General features: G+C 39.2%; 1 protein-coding gene and 1 pseudogene across 13 annotated transcripts in view; both read right to left on the bottom strand.

Moving 5' to 3' along the window:
* Positions 1 to 23,330, bottom strand: part of SLC9A9 (solute carrier family 9 member A9) — a 660,636-nt gene that overhangs the window by 225,558 nt on the left and 411,748 nt on the right. The window lies entirely within an intron of this gene.
* LOC137225376 (eukaryotic translation initiation factor 4 gamma 2 pseudogene) lies at positions 1,170 to 23,212 on the bottom strand (annotated as a pseudogene).

Raw genomic sequence — 23,330 nt, 5'->3', positions numbered from 1 at the left:
GAGAGGCCACCACAATGAGAGGCCCATGCACCGCCATGAATAGTAGCCCCTGCTCGCCGCAACTAGAGAAAGCCCGAGCACAGCAATGAAGACCCAAATAAACGTAGCCAAAAATAAATAAAATAAATAAATTTTAAGAAGATATACAGATGACCCCAAAACTAATCTGTAAGTTTCAGAAGGGCGCCTAGCACACTTGTTGTGTTTGTCACTGAACACCAACTCCCAGCAGAGAGCTTAGCATATCATAATGCTCAATAAATATCTACTGAATAAACAAAGTGAATAAAAAGGGAACTCTAAGGAATTGCCTGTGTCACTGTAAGTTTGCACAATCTTCCTTCATGGAAATTTAGGAAAAATATAATAAAATTTATAAGACGTAAAACCTTGATCTGAACAATTCTACTTCTTGGAATTTTTCCTAAGCAAATAATGTGACAAGTATACAGAGATTACATCAAGATGTTCATTCCTTAAAATAAAAAGATATGGAAGACAACCAAAACATACATCAAAAGAAGAATACTTAAACAATTTAAAAGGGATTACACTTCTGAAGGTTCACTGCCATGTATGATGTTTCCTATGGCTTTTTACCAGATACATTTTATCAGATAAAGGAAATTCTTCCCTTCTATACTTTGCCAGGAATTTTTTAAATAAATATTTGTTGAATCTTTCATATCCAATGCTTTTTTTAAATCTACTGAGATATTTTCTTTTCATTTGTTTATGTGGTAAATTATACTTACAATATTTTAATATTAGAGCATACTTACATTCCTGGGACAAACCCAGCTCAGTCATAACGTACTTTTGTTTTACACTGATGAATTTGGATTGCTGATATTGCTTTCACAATCTTTGTATCAATGTCCATAAGTGAGATTGGCATACACGTTTCATTTTTATTACTGCCATTGACTGGTTTTTATTTCAGGAGTATTATAATAGTGTCATTAAATGACTTGGGAAGCATTCCTCCTTTATCTTTTTTCTTAAAAGGTAAGTATAAAATTGAATGATCTGTTTCTTGAAAGTTAGATAGAACTCACCTATGAAACAATCTGGGCCTTGTTTTTTTTTTTGGTGAATGGATTTTTAGCAACTGATTCAATTTCTTTAATGATGATAGGTCTACTTAATTCTTTTTCCCCTTCAGACAGTTTTTTTTTTTTTTCGAGTATCACAATGTTTACTGACAGATACAAGTATATAAAATCAGGGCATGAACATGACTTGATAAATTAAGTAGACTTAATTTCAATACTATAATAAGAGGGACCAATTCAAATTCTCACCATTTGTTTCACACCCACAAAGACCACGTCAAGGGCATTTATGATCTCTCAAAACGGACCAGTTTTGTGCAAGTAAACCATGTTTCTTTTAAAAAGACTTGTGCACTTGCCCAGGCTCAAGGATATTAAAATCTAGCAAATAAAGCCCATTACTAGAGGTAGAAATACAGGCAATATACTATTACGGCAGCAACCATCAATTACAGTTAAGAATTTTTCTGTAACAACCAGATGGATAATCAAATATTGCAACAACTCAAGTATTACTGAGCAGAGTGCATTTCTACAGTATTCAGTGTTGCTATTCAGTTTTCTAACTTAAAACAGCCTATGATAACTGGCAGCAAAGAAGGTCCTTGCAATAGACTGCCTCTGCTTGAGAACTTGATGTAATTATTGCATGCTGCTAATATACTATCTAAACATTAAAGATACTCCTAAAATATTTGACGGTAGACTATGATTAAGACATTACACTACAAAAAGACCTTATGCAGAAAGAAATCCTAACTGACATGCTTCTGCTTTAAATATTGTGAAAATGCTACAGCAGAATGAATTTTCGTAGTGGTTAGGTCAAATGGAGTTACATCATAGCAACAGTATGTTTTGCATGATTTAAGGCTTTGGCTGGTCTTTTTAGTCAGCTTCTTCCTCTGATTCTTCTTCAGCAGTTTCTAGCCAGGTTAGCCACTGATTCACCTGGAACAAAGCTTTGCGTTTCCCTGGAAACTCATGGGTTATATCTTCTTTCCAAGCCAAGAAAGCTTCTTCTTCAATAATCTCCATGTCATAGAAGTGAACAAAAAAGTGAAGTAACATGGCTTTCGGGAAGTTGCTATTGTAGCAGTGTACCTGAAGAGCACAGAGGGCACTGACTTGTAGATCAACGTGATCATGAAGGAATTTCTGCATTACTGGCTTGGAGGAAAGAAACAGTTGTTTTTCCTGCTCTAAGTATTCTTTGGAAGGAGCAGAGGAAGAATCTGTTTCATCACTGGGTGGGTTTACTTCACTAGAAACGTACTGTAAGAAGCTAGTCGTTAAGATGTTCACAAATCCTTTATCTACATGAAGTTTGGGAGAGATGTTATCTTTAATCCACTTATATATGGTTTGAGGAGATGGATCCAACTTTATTTAGCTTTAACAGTTCCTTCTCCAATTGGAGGAGTGGGAGTAAGAAACTGTCCCTTTCCTTCCAAGATCTCCAATATGTGGTCCTTATTCTGATCAATTTCTGGGAGCATTTTTTGCATATTGACTTGCTTTGTTGGAAAAGCTCTGTTGACCATTCTCGATCTTGTAATTTAGTTAAATGCTGAAGACAAAGTAAGAAGAGAGGAAAACGGGTGCCACTTTCCAGTGGTTGAGCTAGTTCTGAAATGCTCACCAGCGCCAAAATGATAGCATGAGCTGCAAACTGTGCTAAATATGATTTCACCAAGGGGATGTGAACCTCCAGTTTGGGGCACTGGTCCAGTACATTCAGGAAAGCCTGCATGAAGTTGTCACTTGTGGTTATCCCTTTCTGTTTGAGGAAACTGATCAAAGAACTTGCTTTTTCTTTATCTTCATCACTTCTCTCTAGTGACAGGATGATTACTTTGCTTAACATCTCGGGGAGAAAATGTTTAGGAGCCCTCATCTCTCTTACACCATTGACAGCTTCGTTTACATTTCCACTATTCAAATATTCGGTTACAACAGTTTCGGTTAATTTAAGCAGCTCTTCCTTTGATGGTGGTGGCTTTTTACTGGTCTTGGCAGGCTTTTCCTGAATAAGTGGTGGATTAGTTTTGAGACCAAGCTGAGGTGTCTGTCCCAGAGGTGGTGTCTGAGTGCGTGGTGGTTGTGCACTATAGGAGGAATCACAGTTATCTGGCACTGGATTTTTATTCATTAGGAAAGACTGAGCAGGCCTCAGGCTAATCTCATCTGCATTAAGCTGTCCTTAGAAAACCGAGGTGGTATATCCTTCGACTGTCCTTGCAGCTGGGATAAGAGTCCCTGACTCTCATTACGGTAGAGCTGGCTTAGCCCCTGGTTTTCATAAACTTGCCTCCCATCTCCCCAAACTGCGATTGTGTGGGAGGCATGATGTGTCCCCCGTGGCCACTGAAGAGTTGATTTGAACGATGGCGCCCCAGGGTGGGTGAAAATCTGTCCTGGATAACTCCTGGACCAGTACCAACTCCACTACCTGGCATTTGTCCAAACATATCAGCGAGTCCTCCAAGTGCATCCCTATCCATTTTCATCCTGGGTGGCATGAACCGTCCCTCCAACAAGAAGTCACTTCTCATCCCTTGAGCCACAGGAGCAGGAATAAACACTCCTAGATCTTTTAATGCATCTTGACGGATTTGATTGATCATCTTTAGTCCATTGTCAAGAAAAGCCTTGCGAGGAACTCAGCGGTGTTCTCTCAACTCTACAGTATCCTGCAGTGGCAATTCCTTACTTAACATCAAGGAGCATATTTGGACAAAGTACTGATCCATTAAGGACTTGGCTCGTTCATGGTCTAACCTAGGTCCCACTGTCCTCATTACCTGACAGAGGCACTCTAAATCCTCTCCCATATCTTTGAGTTGGAATCTCTTCTTTTTTTCCAAAAGTGTTTTGATGCACATATAAGGATAGATTCATGAATAAGATCAAGCTTTCCAAGTTCTCCAGTGAATTTGATGTTCCCCAGCATCTTGGTCTTAGCAATGGCTCTCTGTTCCTCCTCCGCGGGGAGGAGGGGATTTTCATGCTTATCACAGACATCAACGTTTCTGGCTCGGTTGTCAAATTCATCTTGTAATTTGGAAATTAGGAGGTGTCTGAATGTTGTGCTTTGCTTCTGTCCTGGTTGACCCTCTGCTGCTGGACCATCAAAGTTTGGTGCATCTTCTGCCAGTCGCACACATAGCTGAGCATACAGTGAGCTATATTTTGGCTCTTCTAGGGCTTTGTCCACCGTCAGCAGTATGACCCCTTTAAGGATGAGTTTAGGCTCTACACCCACATTGAGGAACTCAAGGCATAGCTTGTTGAACTTCTCAGGAGTAAGCTTATTCAGTATGCCTCTTACTTTCCTGAAGATTGCATCATGTCGTTCTTTTTCATTTGCAGAGTTGTTTGCTGCGGAGTTGTCATCTCGTCTAGTGCTTGATGCAGGAATCCATTTCTGAGTGTTTTGCCCTGGGGTTTTCCCCAGGAACTGGCTGTTGCCAGCAGTCTTGGGGTAGTGCTGAGGTGCACCTTTACTTCTCCTCCGCCCGAAGAAGCACTGAAACGAGAAGCAGCCGCTTCTACCATCGCACTCTCCACTTTGGCAGCTTGACAATGAAGAATCTTCAAAAGAATAATATTAATGGATGGGGTGGGGAGAGAAGGGGATGGGAGAAATGAAAACCCTTCACCGAGAACTCAGCAGCTGCCTCTGCAGCTGTCTCCTCAGGATCCGGTCTTCCGGGACGGGGAAGGGAGGGGGAGGGGAACGGAAAACAAAAAACGGGGAGCCCCTTCAAACAGTTTTGGTAAGTTATATGGTTCTAGGAGATTGTTCTTTTCACCTAAGTTTTTAGGTTTATTTGCATCGATTGTGCATGACATCTTCTTATCTTTTTAACCTCCACAGCACCTATGGTAATATTCTCCTTTTCTTTTTTAACATTGTTAATTTTGGGTTTTTTTTGCCTTATCCAGATTGTCCATTTTATTGGCTTTTTCAAAGAAACAATTTTTGGCTTTGTTGATCCTCTCTATTGTAGTTTTGCTTTCCATTTATTTTCTTTCCTTTTTACTGCTTTTACCTTTATTTTTTACTTAATTTTGTTCTTCGGACTTGTTCTGCTTGTTCCTTTTCTTAACTCTTAAGCTGATATTTTTACTCATTAAATTTAAATTCTTTGTAGTTTTTTTTTTTTGCGGTACGTGGGCCTCTCACTGTTGTGGCCTCTCCCGTTGCGGAGCACAGGCTCCGGACGCGCAGGCTCAGCGGCCATGGCTCACGGGCCAAGCCCCTTTGTAGTTTTTAACATAAACATTAAAGGATATAAATGCTCTAATTTCATTTCAATACTACATTTAATTAGTTGCAAATTTTGATGTGCAGCTTTAATTGTATTTCTTTGGTAAAATTAAATACAATTAAACAAACAATACATAAATATGCTTAGAAATAATTAGAACATTTCAGATGATAGAGTCCCCTTTGACTATTCCTCCTGGTCCCTCCCACATCCATCCCATGTAGTCTATTTTTTATCTAGAAAGGTATTCTCATTAAAATATATTTTTTGTACATGTTTTTCAAAAACAGTATTATTTTGAAAATATGCTGAAGGAAAATATAGTATCATTTTAAAAATTTGCTGGTTGTAGGTTTACATATGACTAATTTAATAGATACTACAAAATAGCCCTCTAAATTAGTATATTTTTTACCTTTTCATGAGTAGTTTATTGGAATATCTGGTTCCCTAAAACCTTAAAACACCTAGCCTGGTCAACTTTTAAAAATTTTGTCAATCTTATGAATATTATATTATTATCGTTTTATTTGTAGCCCTGATTAATAGAGAGTTTGGGCAACTTCTCATGTTTATTGACCAATTGGAATTACTGTTCAATGAATAGCCTATCTTTTTCCTTAACCATTTTCTTTAGATTTTTGTTTAAAATTATTCTTGTTATATATTGAGTAGACAATGTGGAATACTTATAACTATAAAATATAAAAATAGATAATATAACATATGTCTACACATTCCCCATACTGTTAAAGAAAAAGAACATGGCCTTTATACTTCAGAATTGCTCTCTGCTCCTCTGATCCCATCCCTTCCTTTCTGTCTGTGTGGTAATCACTATCCTAAATTTTGTGTACCTTATGGCCTTGTTCTTTATACTTTTTCTGCAAATCTTAATATCTCTAAACAATATATTATTTTGTTGTTATGTTTTTCAAATTTATTGTTATGTTTTTCAAATTTATATAAATGAAATCACATTGAATATATTGCTCAATATTTTGTTTTTGAGATTCATCGTGTTGTTTTGCTAGAGTTCTGATTCATTCATTTTCCCAGCTGTATGATATAAGAAATGGAAATGCAGTTATCCATTCTACTGTTGATGAACATTTGGGTTGTTTCTAGTTCTTTGCTTTTATAAACGGTGGAGCTTTGACTATTCTTGTACCTGTCTCCTGATGCAGGTATGAAGCACTTAACCAGAGAGTATCTACTTGGAGTGGAACTACTAGGTCAGAAGGGACATCGATCTTTTGCTCTATGGGTACTGTCAAATTGCTTCTCAAATTTACCCTCCCACCAGCAATGTGTAAATGTTCCAGTTGCTCCACACTCTTGCCCAAACTAGGCATTCACTGATTCATTCATTCATTTATACATTCACTCAACAAAAAGTTATTGAGGACTTACTATGTACCAGCCACTATTCTAGGTGCTGGAAATGCAGTAGTGAACACAACTGACAAAAACACTTGCCTTTTGGAACTTCAATTCTGTAGAGGAGACATTAAACAAGATAAACAACTAAAATATATAGCATATTAGTGATATGAACTAAGGTTAAAAAAATAAAGCAGGAAGAGAGATATAAAATAGCAAGGTTTTTTTTCCCTTCCAAGGAGTTCACTCTGCTGCCAGGGAGATGAGAGCCACAGCTGTTAGACCGAAGTCCTGATACTCTTGCCTGCAAGAATGAAGGCTAGAGTTAACGAACCCCCCTCCCCCCAGGAGAGGGCAAAACCTGATGGAGAAATATTGAGAGTGAAAGTGCAGAGGTCAGAAATGATCTGACGTGCCACGTGGCCAAGACAGGAAGCTAAGTAGGAAAAAGTGGGGTTATTCAGTGTGTTGGCTGAACCACCCCCTTCTTCTCACTGACTTTGTCCCAGAAATTTCAATAGCTCCGGATTATTTTTGGCTTTTGGTTTCCCCTCACTGGAGGCTGAAAAATAATTATCAAGGTGGATGTTGAAATTTGAGATAGTGTCCAATGAAACTATTACTGACTTAAAGTAAAGACAAAGTAAAGATCTAAAAACAAAGTGAAGATGCAAGCCAGGTAGACATCTGGGAGAGAGACAGCCCGATTAGAGCTAGCAGCAACACAAAGGCTCTGAAGAATATCAAGGAACCCAGTGTGGTTGGAACAGAGAAGCAGAATGCAAGAGATCAGAATGAGAGCCATGAACACGGTGCTCTAGGAACTTGAAGGACTTAGTGAAGGATTTTGGCTTTTACTGGGGAAGATGAGAGGCACTGGAGGGTTTTGAGCAACAGAGTGACATGGTTCTGATTATGCTTTAACAACATCATTCTTGCTACTGTGTTGCAAATAGAAGCCAGTGATGAAGTAGAAGGGCCAGTCTGATGGTTATTATAATAGTCCAGGTGGGACATGTCAGTGAACCTGGACTACAGTGGCAGTGATGGGGCTGGTGAGAGGAGAGAATATTCTGAATATATTTTTAAAATAGAAGTGAGATGATTTGCTGAAGGCCAAAGATGAAGTCAAAGATGACACAAAGATTTTGGCCTAAACAAATAAAATAATCCTAATGAGGTTAATGTCCCTACGAGGTAGGAAGAATTAATAGCCTCATTTAATAAATGAGGAAACCAAAGCCCAAAGAAGTACAGTAACTTGCCCAAGACCAAATAACTATGTATGTGGATCTGGGATTTGAACCCAGCTAGGCTGACTCCAGAATCTGCACTCTTAATCACTCAATTATATATGTTAATTTTTTTCAACCTGGTAGAATGGTTTGAATTCCTTATGTGACCACTGATTTGAACATTTTGTGATATATTGATGACTATTACGATTTCTTCTCATATGAAATATCTAATATCTTTGTCTAGTTTTCAAATCAATGGGTAGTTTATCTTTTTCTTATTGATCTGTAGGAATTCTTTATATATTCTGGAATATATGATCCTTTGGTAGTTATATGTCAAATTGCAAATATTTCCTCTTGTTTATCACTAGCCTTTCTCCTGTTTTTATGGTGTCTTTTGATGAACAAATGTTCTTTATTTTAGTGAAGTCAAATAGATCGAACTTTTCCTTTATTTATTTTTTGTACTTTAGAAGTCTTCTGAAATAAAAGGAAAAATTAATCTATGCTGTTAGAGTCAAGATAGTGGTTACTCTTTTGGGGAAGGGCAGGGAGGTGACTGTAAGGGGCATTAGAGAGGCTTTTGAGGTGCTGATAATGCTTCTTGACCTGGGTGCTGTTTACACAGTTGAGTTCAGTTCACAAAAATTCAGCAAGTTGTGCACTTATATGTATTTAGCCTATGTATACTATAATACTTCAATTAAAAAATTTTTAAGTTAAATCTGACAGTCCCTTCCTTTTAACTCATGAGTTTAGTCCATTTACAGTTTTGTTCACTATTAATGTATTTGATTTTATTTCTACTGTCTGCTTTCAAATTACTCTGACTTTTCTATGCTTTGGGGGTTTTGTTGTTGTTGTTGTTCCCATTTCCTGCCTGCTTTTGTATTGATTGACTTTTTTCCTTCTTTATTTCCCACTGGGTTGGAAGTTATGCATTCTATTATAACATACATATCTTATGTAAAGTGAATTTCTGTTAGTACGCCCTTTCAATAACTTAAATTAAAATGCTTTGATCTGTTTGTGCCTCATTTTAATAATTTACTTTGGGGCTTCCCTGGTGGCACAGTGGTTGAGAGTCCACCTGCCGATGCAGGGGACACGGGTTCGTGCCCCGGTCTGGGAAGATTCCACATGCTGTGGAGTGGCTGGGCCCGTGAGCCATGGCCGCTGAGCCTGCGCGTCCGGAGCCTGTGCTCCACAACGGGAGAGGCCACAACAGTGAGAGGCCCACATACCGCAAAAAAAAAAAGATGGAAGCAAAAATGAGAAAATAAAGTAAATTTTTTTTTTTTTTTTTTGGTGACATCTTTGTGGCCTTTGTCTAGAATGTGGCTTGCCAAAGATGCTTTGTTTTTGCCAGTTGTTCCACGCATATTTCCAACCTGGACCACATTTTAATTTATATTTTAAGTTTGGGTATTGTGGATATCATACGCAGTATAAATTTAAACCATAAACTCTCATAAGGTCAAGCCTGATGTCTAAATTTCTCAGGGGATACATCTTTCCCCACCTAGAACCCACCAATGTTTTCTGAGATATTGTAGATATAGTAGCTCACATGTAAGAACTATTTAGGAGACAAGTCTAGCCCGGAAATTAGACTTGAAAATAGTTTAAAATCATTATTTGTATCCTCTTAATTCAATTCCCATTTATTTCCAAATATTGGTTGACTGTTTGCCTTATGTTAAAGATGTGCTAGTCACTGGGGATACAATAAGAAATAAAACATAATTCTTATTTTCAAGGAAATAATAGTTGGATAGAGAAATTTACAGTCTTGTTACATAGAAATGGTCAAAACCTAGTAGGTACACCACAAGTTCTCCCTGGTATGCCCATGACAGGTATTTAATTGGTCCCAGCTTTCGTGTCCATTGATTTTGGAAACAGCCATAAAACTCCACCTCTACATCATATTGTCAGTTCATCTGAGTCTTCATATATCATCCTTTCTTGCCTTTCCTGACCTAGAAGAAAGACCTGAAGCATCTAGTATTCCCTCCAATTATAACCAGCTTCCAAGGTCAGAAAAGACTGGGCACCAGGGTGGCATAGAAACAACCAGATCTAACAAGGATTTCCCTGTGCTACTTCAACACTGCCCTGGATATTTACCTACACTGTGGCACAACCTTGCCACTTCATGCCATTATATTCACTATATTAGAAACTTATAAGAATATAAGAAAGCATAAGTGAAAATATGCTTAAAAATTCAGTAAAACACAACCTAAAAGATTACCCTGAAAAATAGAAAAAAGGTCATAGAAAGAAACAGGATCTGTAAAGTTTCTCATTAGGCCAACTGCCTGCCTCTCGTTACCCACACCTGATTCTCATTGGGCCTGCCCGGATTTCATTTGGTTCTCAGGTCATTGCTTATATTCATATGGGGGCTACATAACAGGGTCTCTTCCAGTCCCAGAATTCCATGGAGAGAAAAAGAGAAAATGTCAATAATTAATGAACTGTCAGGGAGACACAGCTTCAACACATCCTGAATCATGTAAAAATTCCTACTCTACAGCTCTTAGGCGTGACCAGCGAAAGGCCAGCATTTAACTTTTCTGAATGTATTTTAATATAATGCTTATCTTTGCTTCCAAAATGCACAATTTCATAAGGTAGGAAAAAACTGATATCTAAATTAAAATGAAAAATGTGGATAGGAGTGACTTATTTTTACTTTTCACAAAACTCAAACTTTGCAGAACTTCATATTTTTCTTAATTTTTAGAAAAACAAATGAATAAAATTAAAAAACCCATATAATTAATTTTATCAAAACGCAAAGCTAACCCCAGTAATCACCCCTCCTAATAATTTGTACCTCTTAGGAACTGTTACACTTAACATTGAGTCATAAAAAGAAAGTGTTGGGTTATAAAGACACAGCTTGAATCCCAGCTCTTTGGTGGCAAGCTGTGTGACGTTGAAAACTTGAAGCCTCAACATTATTCCATGTAGAATTGGAGAATTTAATACTTACTGTGCAACATTGTTGTTATGTAAACCTTCCGGCAAATATGAGGGGCTCAATGAAGGGTAACTGTTATCATTATATTTTTCTGTAATCCCCTCAATGTCTAGCACATAGGGATTCTCAATTATTCATCGTTGAAAGACAAACAATCATGACAAGATTGTGTGTATTGTGTATAGCTAGGGTAAGAAGGTAATGAGAAAGAAACAAAATATTTATGGTACATATATTTATTTTGACTTCTGCCACATAAGCTATGTAAAAAGAAGAAAGAGTTGAATATAGATGTCTCCTTTACCCAAGTAAAACAATGAAATCTAACAATAATGTTACATTTCTTTGATATGATGAAAGGACATGACATTGAGGGGGTCCTTTTTTTTTTTTTCTTCTGTTTTTGGCCTCACTGTGTGGCTTCTGGGATCTTAGCTCCCCGACCAGGGATGGAACCCTGGGCCCACAGCAGTGAAAGTGCCAGGTCCTAACCACTGGACCACCAGGGAATTCCCTGGGTGGTCCAGGGAATGGATGCCTTAGCAGAGCAGATGGAAGACTGAAAAGGGAAGACCAGAAAGAAGGAGGAAGACCGGGAGGGGACTGACTGTCTCAGAGAAACCAAGTAAAGAGGTGGATTGAAGAATGTATCTGTTGTCTATGATGAAAAACCCTGGGCTGAAGAGAAATAGCTAGAAGGGATCGAGAGGCTGAAGACACAGGGGGGAGGAAGATGACTGAAGTCCCTTAGGAGATCCAAGTCCCTGCTCTCACAGGAGAGGAAAAGGATAGAGGCTGAACTGAGATGAGGGATCAAGGTTAATAGATTCCCCATCCAACTAACAGTCTCAGGTATCAAAGTCAAGCTGAAGGCAAGGGTGGCATGGGATTGGAGAATGTGCAGAAAGAGGAAAAAGTGTATCAGCTTTAATAATCAGGGAAGAATGTGTGGTGGCCACATTGTTTCTTCATACGTATATAGTTGCTTCGAAAATACTTGACTGTACTAAAATCAGTTTTTGCATATATTTTCTGAAACAAGACCCTAGAATTCTATCTATACTAATCGCTTGGGTTTCCAGAGTGCCCGTCATTATGACCAATGAATGGAATTAGATTTCTTGAGACCTATATCCATACTCAACCAAGATGAACAAAGTATACTGAATGCTATACAGATGTCAAAAGAAATTGTCAGCCTAGACAAAAAATGGCTACCTCTTCTAAAAAATGCTGGCTAAAGGAGGATGCAGTTAAGGAACTGGTTCTTATGTTTTTAAGGCTTTTGAAAATGTCATCTGTCTATTTTTATATTGTTTAAATTCACACAAATCCATTATGAAAAAGACCTCATCTTGCATAGTAAGGACAGAGCTCCAACAAGCGTCGATTACATGCTAAATAGTGTCCCTGCGTGAGGTAAGTATTATTTCTCCCATTTCCCAGATGAAGCCTCTGTGGCTCAGATTGTTGAGTGACATATTTAAGATCACACAGCAAGTGACAAGTAAGGACCCTGGCTCTGTCAGATGAGTGGTGGATGCTTTCTCTAGAATGCTGAAGTAGCATATGAATCTCATCCTTCAAATCTCCCTACCACCTTCTCTTTGCTCTGTGAGTCTCTTGGGGAACCGTTTCTTCTTTTACTTTAGGAATTAGCATTCAAATGTCACTACAACCTTAAGAGCATATTTCTGGGTCTATAATGAAGAACAATTTTATCCCTTTAAAACATACCCTTTCACTTAGATGGTACCAATAAATTGTTGTGGCATCTGATTTAATCTGATATATAAATAAGAAAGAATGAAATGATAAAAATCCACAGGTTGTAAGAGCAGAAAAGTAGATGGATCTAGATACATCTCTTTGGCCAGTAATGACAAAACAAAGAAGAAGACTTAAAATTAATGGGAGATACTTAGTTTGTAACTGTCAAGTAGATGGTGCAGGATACAAAATTGTACACACACAGTTTAGTCTTGGCTAAATTAAAATAGCTACGAAATACTAGCAGAAAAAAATACCAAGTTCAGGTAATATGCAATGAATTCTTAGCATACATTTGTAAATCCTGGAATTGTGGGTAAATACTAGTTTAAATATTAGTTGTTCTGATCAGGAATAGAGACACTGTGTTGGTTCTTTGGGAATATAATGATATTCTAAAAGGCAAAGAGAAGTGATGATTTGAAAGAAAAGCAGCTTGCAACAGATCAGCATAAAAAAAAAAAAAAGAAAAAAAAAGCCAAAGTATTAGCAGTTACAGTGGTTGCTTTTAGGCAGTAAGATTTTCTTTTACTCTCATTATTCTGTTTTATATTTACTGGTATACTACAAGAATTATGTTATTTTTATAAATAGAAAAAATAACAAAGTCAAAGCCATTACCAAAAGCTTTTGGCAGGTGGCTTTGAAGTCTGGGTCTTTTAAGTCCACAGGGGGAACGGCACCAAACCATCAAACCACAGAATCCCTGCTTGTATGGGTCAGGGAGTGACAAAGCAGTCGTCAGAAGCACCACAAGGAAATGTCTCTTAGGCTTGTTGTCTTGTTCCAAGGAATAGCCCGAATGCAGGTCTACACAGGATTGTTTCAATTCACCTGTCATAGTGGCGAGGACGTGAGCAACAACCCAGAAATGCTTGGGAGCAGGCTGCTCTGTGGGCACGCAGTAATCAAAGAAAATAGGCAGTAATCGTCCAGCAGTTCCAGCTGTCTTTAATGTAACTCCAAGCTAATATACTTACTTCCTGTATTTTAGCATCTACACTGGGTTTAAAGAAACCGATCTGCCAATAATTTAAGAGAACAAAGGCCCCTCTGAGCCCACACACACCCCTCCCCAGCATTGCATGCTGCCCCCTCCCAGCCGTGCTCACCTCCAGCAATCAGTTCCATTTCTAAGGAGACGGAGAACAATTTATTCAGCTTCAATTTGCTGAGAGGAAAACCTCCTATTCTCTAATATTAATTCTTGAAGCAGATTCAAAAACAATTTTTGTTCCTTGCCAAGGTTTGGGGCTTTGAAAGATATTAATGTAGACAGTCTTTGAAATATTAGGAGTTGGCAGCCATTGTAAGGATCTTGAACTTAGCAAGGAAGTCTCAGTGCAAAGTATAAGTTATCTTATGTGTTGAAATATATATCAAGCTTCCTGTGCAGTGAAGGGCTTGGGCACCCTTGCGGAACTATGGACGTGGACATGGACAATCGTTGCATTCATTTCAAGCAGATCTACCCCGTATTAGGGACCAGGGTTATTTGGGGAGATATTTTCTTATTTTAAAGTAGTGTTTTACATTTCCAGTTCTGAAACTCCTTCCATGCAGTTTTAGGCAAATCTACTTGGAATCCACAAATATACCCAGAACAGTGATGACCTGTTTCCTCTTCACAGATTTAACATTTTCATTTTTGCTTTTCACCATTTTTCATAGATAGCATGAAATATGTTCTGTCATTCCTTTTTACGCCTTAACATAAGATGAATAGACTATCATTTTAACTAAACATATTAGCCGTATTGGAGCACAGGAGGATCCAGTACAGCGAAAAGTATTTAATTGACACTTGACAAAACTTGACAACTTGTGTCTTTTCATCGTTAGCATTTTCTATCGGTTTAGGAGAGTGGAAATCAGGGGACATGATCACAAGGCTGATGTAACTGGATTAGGATGATTTTTTTCATCTAATTGACTAGTTGTCTTGGTGCCACACAGTATACGCTGAGCGCTATTGCATCAGAATTCGCCGGCTCTCATATAATGAAAGCAATCCTAGAGACTCCCTGCCCCAGTCCACCTTCTGACTTATCTTTCTAAAACACAGTGTGCTTCTGCCGTTGCCCGTCAACTTTAGCTGCCTCCTTACTGCCTGTCAAATAAAAGCCAAACTGCTTAGCATGACTTTGAAGACTCAACACTCTCCAAGATCTAGCGCCAGGCCCATCTCCTGATGCTTAGCCCTCCTCCCCTCTGCCCCTTAGTAGCGGGAGCAGAGCCAAGGGGTGGTGTGGGCCACATATGAAACTGTTTTGTAGGGAGTGGTGGTCCAGGCAGAGGTGAGGGACAGGCTTAGTGGACAGAGGGTGGCACCTCATGTTAAGAGCCGGGCGTGTGCACCTGGGACAAGGTGACGAGAATGCTACCAGGTTGGGGCTAGGCAGTAGCGTGACCAAGGCTAAGCGGCTGTAACGAAAGTAAATATCCAGGGTGTGGAAGTGGGAGGGAAAAAAAGAAGACTAAAGCTGGAGAGGGATGGAGAAAACTATATCCATTCCTTTTCCTCAGAAACCACTTTCATCAGCAGACTTTGCAGAAACCATAGACACCCAAGGAAGGGAGAAGTGAATATTTCTCCTTTGAGCACTAACTTTGAATTCAGATTCTTTGCGCTCAGCTCCCTGCTCCACCACTGCAAGCTCTGTGACCCCAGTCAGGCAACTTTGCTTTTCTGTGCCTCCTTTCACCCACTGGTAAAATGGAGATAAGAAGAGTTCCTACCTCATAGAATTATTGGAAGGATTAAACAAATTAACTGAGGTGTCTGCGCATGGTGGGTCTTCAATAAGTCTTACTGATGATTATATTTTTATGATAAATTTGGAAATGTTTTTCTTTACACATTTCGGAAATAAGAAATCACAGAAAGCAGAATTTGACTGTAGTATACCGACTAGGGTGACCAACTAGTCTCAGTTTGCTGACATCTTTTCCTGTTGTAGCACTGAAATCTCATATCCTGGGAGCCCCTCAGTGCTGGGCTAACCAGGACCATTGGTTGGTCACCTAGTAATGAGTGTGGGAACTCTTTGCAAACAGAATGCCCAGCTGCTTAGCAGCATGGTGTTAGTTGAATCATATGAAATTGCCATTTCTGTAGTTGAAAACATCAAATAGCCACAGTTTCATGTGGTCCAACAGAGTAAAAAGTCGTAACATGGCTAGGAGTGGGTAAGGAGAAGAAGGTGCCTTCTTTACTTGTCCCTTTAGCTTAAAAGAAATAAAAGTCAACAAAGGTTTCTTGAGTATTTACTATGTGGTAAATCAGGACTTTATCTTGACTTTGGTTAATCTTCACGATTCATAAGTGGGGAAAATCAACAACATGAAACAATGGAAATATAAAGCCACCAAGAGCATTAACTCGAAAGGAAAAGAAAAAAAGCCTGAAGGAGAACACGTGCATCCTCAAGATGAGGAGAGAGCCAGGGCCGTGGTGGGAGGAGAGAGGGCGTCTGAACAGGGTGCAGTGACCCTTGGGGGAACCTAACTCCTTGAAGTTCTGATCCAGAAGCCTCTGGAGCAACAATCACAGTATCTCACTTCAGGGTGGGAAATGCCTTTCTGGAAGGAAGTCAACCTTCCATGGCCTAAACCACAACACTGAGATAGTTAAGAAAAACATAAGTTAAACTTAAAAAATTTTTTTTTATAAAAACACAGGAGGGAGAAAAAGTCCAAGTTCATTGGCTTTTGGAAAAGACCTAGAGGATTTCTTATTCATCTGAAGCATTTTGGCCCCATTTCTACTAAAAAGTTTTAATTGTCTTTGATATGTAATCCTCTCTAGGGGTTTGGATAAAACAAGGGCATTCTGAAGTTTTGTTTGGGGAATGTCATCCCATAAAAGGATCTGTGAGTGGATTTTGGAAGGATCCAACACTGTTTTGTTGGATAGTTTTATATGTTGGATGAACTGAACACACTAGAGCAGGGATTTTTAACTCTTAAGAAAACTCGAAGTACATTTTAACAGAGAAGAAAATAGAAGTCGTAGCTTTCAATTCCAAGGACTCTGTGACCTATGAATGGTTACTGGCTTCAAGGGAGAGATTGAGATTTATATAAAGTATTTGATATTTATATAAATTTGCATAGTATTTATAAAGTATAAAGTAGTTGATATATATTAAAAAGTGAAGAATCCAAAAATCCAAAAATATATTAAAAAGTGAAGAATCCAAAAAAGTGAAGAAGCCTAAAAAAAAATGGACGCTATATCTGATGCTGTACTTTTAGCTAATTTCTCAAAAGCAAAGTCTGTCCAAGGAGTGCCTTACTTCGTTTTAAATTTATTATGGGAGGAAGGGATGCCACCCCCCATGACTCCAGGATGGAGGTGTGAGAATGAGAAATCTGGGGTCGTGCTTGCCAAGAGTCTAGCCTGAGTATCACCTGTTCTTAGAGCCTGGAAGGCAGCTGCAGCCTCGTTTAAGCTTTATGGTTTATTTCAGCCTGCATTTATTGAGTCCGTGACACACACTGTGCAAGCAGAAGGGAAGGAATACCTGCCTTTGAGGAATGGAGAGGTTTGTGGCTAATAAACAAGAAGTGGCCACTAAGCAACTGAATTATCATGGTTGGTAGAATATCCAAGTTATTTTATCTGGTCAAGGTTTTCCCTTACTGACCAGATGGAAAAATGCCCATGCATTTTCTCAAGTCTGTCAGAAGTCTTGAAAACACTATCCAAATAGTTGTTGCAGCACACGGCAAACAGAGACAAGAATCAGGCAGCTAAAGGGCAGATATGGTCTCTCACTGCTCTGTCAAGACATGCGTTCCCCACTACCTGTTTTCTGATCTAACCAGCTTCAGATTGGTTGCTGCTCTACCTAAGTTCATTGAAAAAATTGCTATAATGTGATCCATGATTTGCCTATGTCAACTGAGCTTCTTCTAGCATTTTAAATTTGATTTCATGGAATAAGATAATTCTATTACAGATCAGAAGCTTGAACTGCAAGATGTAAATACGAGTCCTAATTCTAGCACTCAGAAAACAAATAAGACAAAACAAAAACAAAATAACCAAAACCAAACCTAACATGCATATAAGTGCCACAAACGCTGTAAAAACGAGTGTGTGAAAACTTATTTAAACCTCCCCACAATTCTATTCATTCGTCAACAGCTATTTGGTGAACTCTGTTACCGATTCTGATGCCGTGAAGTAGAAGCTATCATTATCCCCAGTCATGAATGAACCTCATTCACTCCCTCAGGCCTCCTTTTGGGTATCCTGGCCTCACCGACCTCTTGAGATTTTGAATGCTCTCTTGGCAAGGAAAGCAAACTGCAATCCCCAAACTTCCTCTTTTCCTGAGAGTTCTGCTCTGGACTCTCCTGAGCCCACAGTGAATTCAGCTGAGTTTTACTTATTTGATTCTCTTCAAAAGAGTAGTAAGGGCACCTTTTCTTGTCCTTGGGGACTGGGACTCAGATGAGGGGATGAAAGAACCCACACTACAAGTGGTCCACAGTCCGTCCTCCTGCTGGAAGTGCAGTAAACCAGGGAGGACATGACATGTGGGAAGCTTGTCTGAAAAATCTTTAGAAAAGAGGCAGTCTATGCAAACCTTCCTTCACTGGGTTCCTTCTCATTTCCTCTTTATAGCTTAACTCTCTATAAAATACAAAATGTGGGTGTAGATGATGAGAAATGGTAGGAAAAAACAAGACCAAATGATCTAGGTAATTGTTGCTCAACATATACCCACAAGCCTCATTTTAATGAAGGATATCTATATCGTGGCCTGGAACATCGCCCATGACATAGTAAGTTAAAAAATAGTAAGAAGTAAAAGAAAGGGCTTCCCTGGTGGCGCAGTGGTTGAGAGTCTGCCTGCCGATGCAGAGAACACGGGTTCGTGCCCCAGTCCGGGATGATCCCACATGCCACGGAGCGGCTGGGCCCGTGAACCATGGCTGCTGGGCCTGTGCGTCTGGAGCCTGTGCTCCACAACAGGAGAGGCCACAACAGTGAGAGGCCCATGTACCACACACACACACACACAAAATAAAAGTAAAAGAAAGAATCTTTGGTATAGGGAGATACCACAAGTGCACGAGCAGACCCATGGGTCTCCCATGTCCAGTGTCAGTTGCCCTACCTTCTCTGCTTCCCAGATGCCAAGATTGTGTGAAGACTGACTTGGAGACACACAGGATAATTCAGTACCTGTATTCTCTCGCTTCTGGGAGGCATTGTGCAGATGTTAATAATTCAAAAAGTCATGGCTCTAACCCAGCAGAGGATGCTTTGTAAAGAACAAACACACTGGAATCTGGGAAGGTGCAGTAAGTGAGGCTAAACAGGTAGAAGTAGTCAGATATACGAGCATATCACATGCAAAACATAGCAAAGCTGACCTTTGTTGTGTTACTGATGCATAACCATGAAAAAACCCTACATATTTAAACATCATATATCTTCGAATCATCTGGAGGTAGAGGTATTTTAAAAATGTATCTGAGAGAGAGAGAAAAATATTTCAAACAGACCATTGTAGCCAATGTCCCATTGTCAAGGAAAGGTCTTTGTAGCTAAAGTGAAATGGCATTTCTTTTTTAATGAGGTGAACATTTGTGAAGAGCTATTATGCATATTTTTCAAAAAATAATAGTGTAGATCTCTCCTGTAAAGCAATAAATGTCTGGGTTTAGTCCACCTAACCTATTGTCTAAAATATAATGGAATTTTTAACATAAGCATCTACAAATAAATTGGGTTATATACTGCAAGTTGGAACAATTCACAAAGCTACAGCAAAAAGCTTTTCTTATTAAAGATTTCATTTGGTAAAAACTGAGTGTAATAATTATCTTGCCCAGATTTCACTTAAAAAAAAAAACAGTTATGTTTGTGGGAAGAAAGCCCATATTTTACACATTGAAAATTAAATCAGTTGTCAGATGATACTTTGAAACTCAAGACCAGCTCATAGTAATTAAAAGATAATAATGTTTCAAGAATCAAGTAAATCTGAAAGTCAATAAAACACAAAAATAATTTATGGGTGCTTTTAAACATTTGAAAATAAATTCTAAAAAATTATTTTAAATGATGTGTAACTTCTGTGCAGCAGAACCACAAATCAAATCATCTCTCTGTTCACCTAGTTCAAAGTTTGAAAGGGAAAGCGTGACTTTTTGAAGTTGACTGACCGTAAAATGTGAATTTTTTAACTGGATTTCTCAATATTCCTGTGGTAACAGATTTCTCCAGGAGCCCACTGCATTTGGGCACCTCTCCCAGAACCCTGGAACTACACCCCCAGGGTCAGGCAATGATGTTTTTTGGATGCAGGTGCTGGGCATGTTTTAGCAGGAGGATCATTTGTTCACGTTAAAGATCATGGGTTCATTTAGGGACCCCAGACTCTTTTGGTCCACAGAGCTCGGGTTTACTCCTAGGGCGGAGCTAGGGGTCCTGGCGTCCCTCTGAGTCTTTTGTGCTGACCAGCAGGGTAGATTTAAGTGTTTCTTTATCAACCCTAGTGGTTGTTTGTCTTGACATTTGGAAACTGGTGGAAGAGTTGGGATGCTGGACGGTGGGATCAGAAAAACATATTTGGAATAAATAAGTTTGGCATGAGGTTTTCTTTGAACTGCAACCCTTAAGTCATTGGGAAACTAATGGTGCAACTAACATTTTACTTAAAAAAAAAAAGGCTTAAAAAAGTCACTTTTGTGTTCTGTGGCATAAGCTGAAGCTTCTGTTGCAATTTAAAATCAAAAAGCATTTTCTTTTCAAATGGAATTTCTAGGTTGAGGGAGGCCTTTTAAAAAATGATAGAAAAAGGAGCTTTGATTGCATAAATCATTAAATCCTTAGAATATTCGGATGAACAATAGAAATGGAATCATCTCTCTTTTAAAAGCAGATCTGAAGTTTAACTCCTGTAGGTCACCACTTAAATCATCATAATAAATCACAACCAAGGAAAACACTTAGGAAAGAATCACTTAAAAGCACTTAAAAGTTCTGAGAAGGCATAGAATATATACATTCAAGTCAAAGTAAAATTAAGATATTGACGAGCATAGAGATTGGAGCAAGTCAGTCTTAAGGCAGCTTAGAAGACTTTAGTGTTCTGTCATATAAGTTTCTATATCACAAAATCAACTAGCACATACTGTTTCTGAACAAAAGATTCATGTTAGAAGCAGAACCTGGAGTCAGCTTCAATCCTATCACTTTCTGCCAATGATACCTGGGTGTTTTTATTTTCATGTCCAGTTGAACACTGTCAATGAATTTACTTTTTTTTTTTTTTTTTTTTTTGCTTAACTCTGAAAAACATGGTGTAAATTGCTTGAAATTAAGTACTAATGTACACTTTTGGAAACAGCATTTTTTTCTATCTATTTCCAAGTAGTTGAGTATGTTCCTTATGGTGATATGAGCTTTCAGAGTACTGATAACTTATGACACAAATGTGTTTTTTTGTGGGGGGAGGATTCAGTGAATAGAATAAGGTTTTCTAAGATGAAAGCTCTTGAGAATGTTAAAGAATCCAAAATTCTTGGGACTTCCCTGGTGGTCCAGTTGTTAAGACTCCACGCGTCCAGTGCAGAGGGCACGGGTTAGATCCCTAGTTGGGGATCTAAAATTCTTAACCATGTACAATAATTGCACATAGATTATAACTTTAGACACACGTTTGATTCTTCTTTACGCGTCTACCTCATCATATAGAAAACATTAAACTTTCTTTCGTACGGTTCTGAAAATTATCAACGTGTGCCTTAGCCACAGGTTCTGAGAAATAGACATGGCAAGTTTTCTCTCAATTCATACATGGTAGAGTACAGTAATTAGAATCACTGTCATTTAAAAATACCACCTCCTTAGCTGAAGAAATTAGAGATTTGATTTCAACATTCTCAAGAGTATTGACTCTAAAAAGATATTATTTATTGAGGCTTCAAATAATTTTAGGTGGAAAAAAATTCTCTATCCCAGAATTATCTATAGTATGGGATACTGTAGGTAAGTCTAGATTCAGATGGATCGTACACTTAGCAACTTTCCAAAGGTATTTCATGAAATTCATCACAAATAAGTGCTCCTATGAAACTAAAACTGGAAATGAAAGTTAACTTGTGGGATACTCTTAAGTCAATAAGTAGAGGTGGAAGAAAGGCAGCTTGGTGAGGTGGGAAAAAAAAACCCTGAACTTGGAATCTGTCCTAAACCCATCCAGGTCTATTTGTTGTATGACCCCAGGTAAATGAGTTAGCTCTCTGTGTGCCAGTTTCCTCCTCAGTAAAATAGCTGCTCTTAAGACCTAACTGACCAGTTGTTGTCATGAAGATTAAATATACTAATTTTCAGTAAACCACCTTCGACAGTGATTGGTACCTATTAGATATTCGATAAATATTAATCAAATCTGCATTCTCCCAAGTTAAAGATGAAAGAAGTGAAAATAAATACCCCTAAATAGCTCATTCTAGTTGAAGGACCATTTTTTATGTAGTGCAACAGTTGTGCAATCTGTGATCACTACAGTGAATCTGTGAATCTTAAAGTGAAACCTCCATTTGTCTGCTTCGGACAGCTGAGCAACTCACCCTACCAGGGGGTCTGTCAATTGTTCTCTTTGGCTTGTCAGTCTGACTGCCTTCCCAGATCTAAGAACTGTGGAAATACTTATCTGGGTAATGTCCCCGAAACATCCTGACTGCAAATATAAAGGCATTTGTACAAACATCTAAACCCTGATGGCTCTGAACCTCCACCTACTCACACAGAATGTAAGATCCCTTCCAGAGTTTCCTTTTCTCTTGAATGTTTAAGGGAATCCCAAAGGGGAACCTCATGAGTGATGTTAATGTCCCCCAAGTCACTGGCTCTCAAGCGTTGCTGTACATTAAAGCCACCCAAGGAGATTTAAAGAGCTCTGCTGCCTGGTCCATCCCACCCCATGCCAATTAAGTCAGAATCCCCGGGGGAGGCACCGGGCACAACTCCTGGGTAATTCCAGCGTGCAGCCTGGTTGGAGAAGGGCCTCAAGCCCACCGGCGTGCAGTTCCCACCCCACGTGAAGTCACCTGGACAGTTTGGCTTCTATCTGCTGGATCAAAACTCCACCTGCCAAATGACAGAACCTCAGCCCTTCCCCGTCCAGTGTCTTTCTAGAGTCCCAGGTTTGGTCACTCATTAGAATCACTTAGGTAGAGTTAAAAAATACATATTGCAGCCCAAAGCCCTATACCACAGAGTAACTAAATCAGAGCTCCTAGGCATCTGGGATTTGTATAAGCTCCTCAGTCATTCTAACAGAGTCCAGGGTTGAGAACGCCTGCTCTGAGGGCTTTCAGGAGGAGGGAGCGGGGGTGGCACGTATGACCAGAGTCTGGGACTTGCCACGCCTCAGCTCCAGCTGCCCACGTGCTTGCTCAGCTCAGCCACAGCCATGCTACCTGCGCCCACCTACTCTCGCTGTACTCCGCGCTGCTGACTGTGCTCTCCATGCCGCCTGCACTGCAGCTGCCTGCTGCCTGCAATTCTAGGACAGCCCCATTCCTGAGGGCCCCTGTTATTTTTGCCACCAGCACCTGAAGCTCTATTTCTGCCTGCCTCCTGGTCTTT

The sequence above is a fragment of the Pseudorca crassidens genome, chromosome 5, assembly GCF_039906515.1.
Source record: "Pseudorca crassidens isolate mPseCra1 chromosome 5, mPseCra1.hap1, whole genome shotgun sequence".
Taxonomy (NCBI): domain Eukaryota; kingdom Metazoa; phylum Chordata; class Mammalia; order Artiodactyla; family Delphinidae; genus Pseudorca; species Pseudorca crassidens.
The sequence above is the reverse complement of the archived record's forward strand: the minus strand, read 5'-3'. Positions and strand labels throughout refer to the sequence as shown.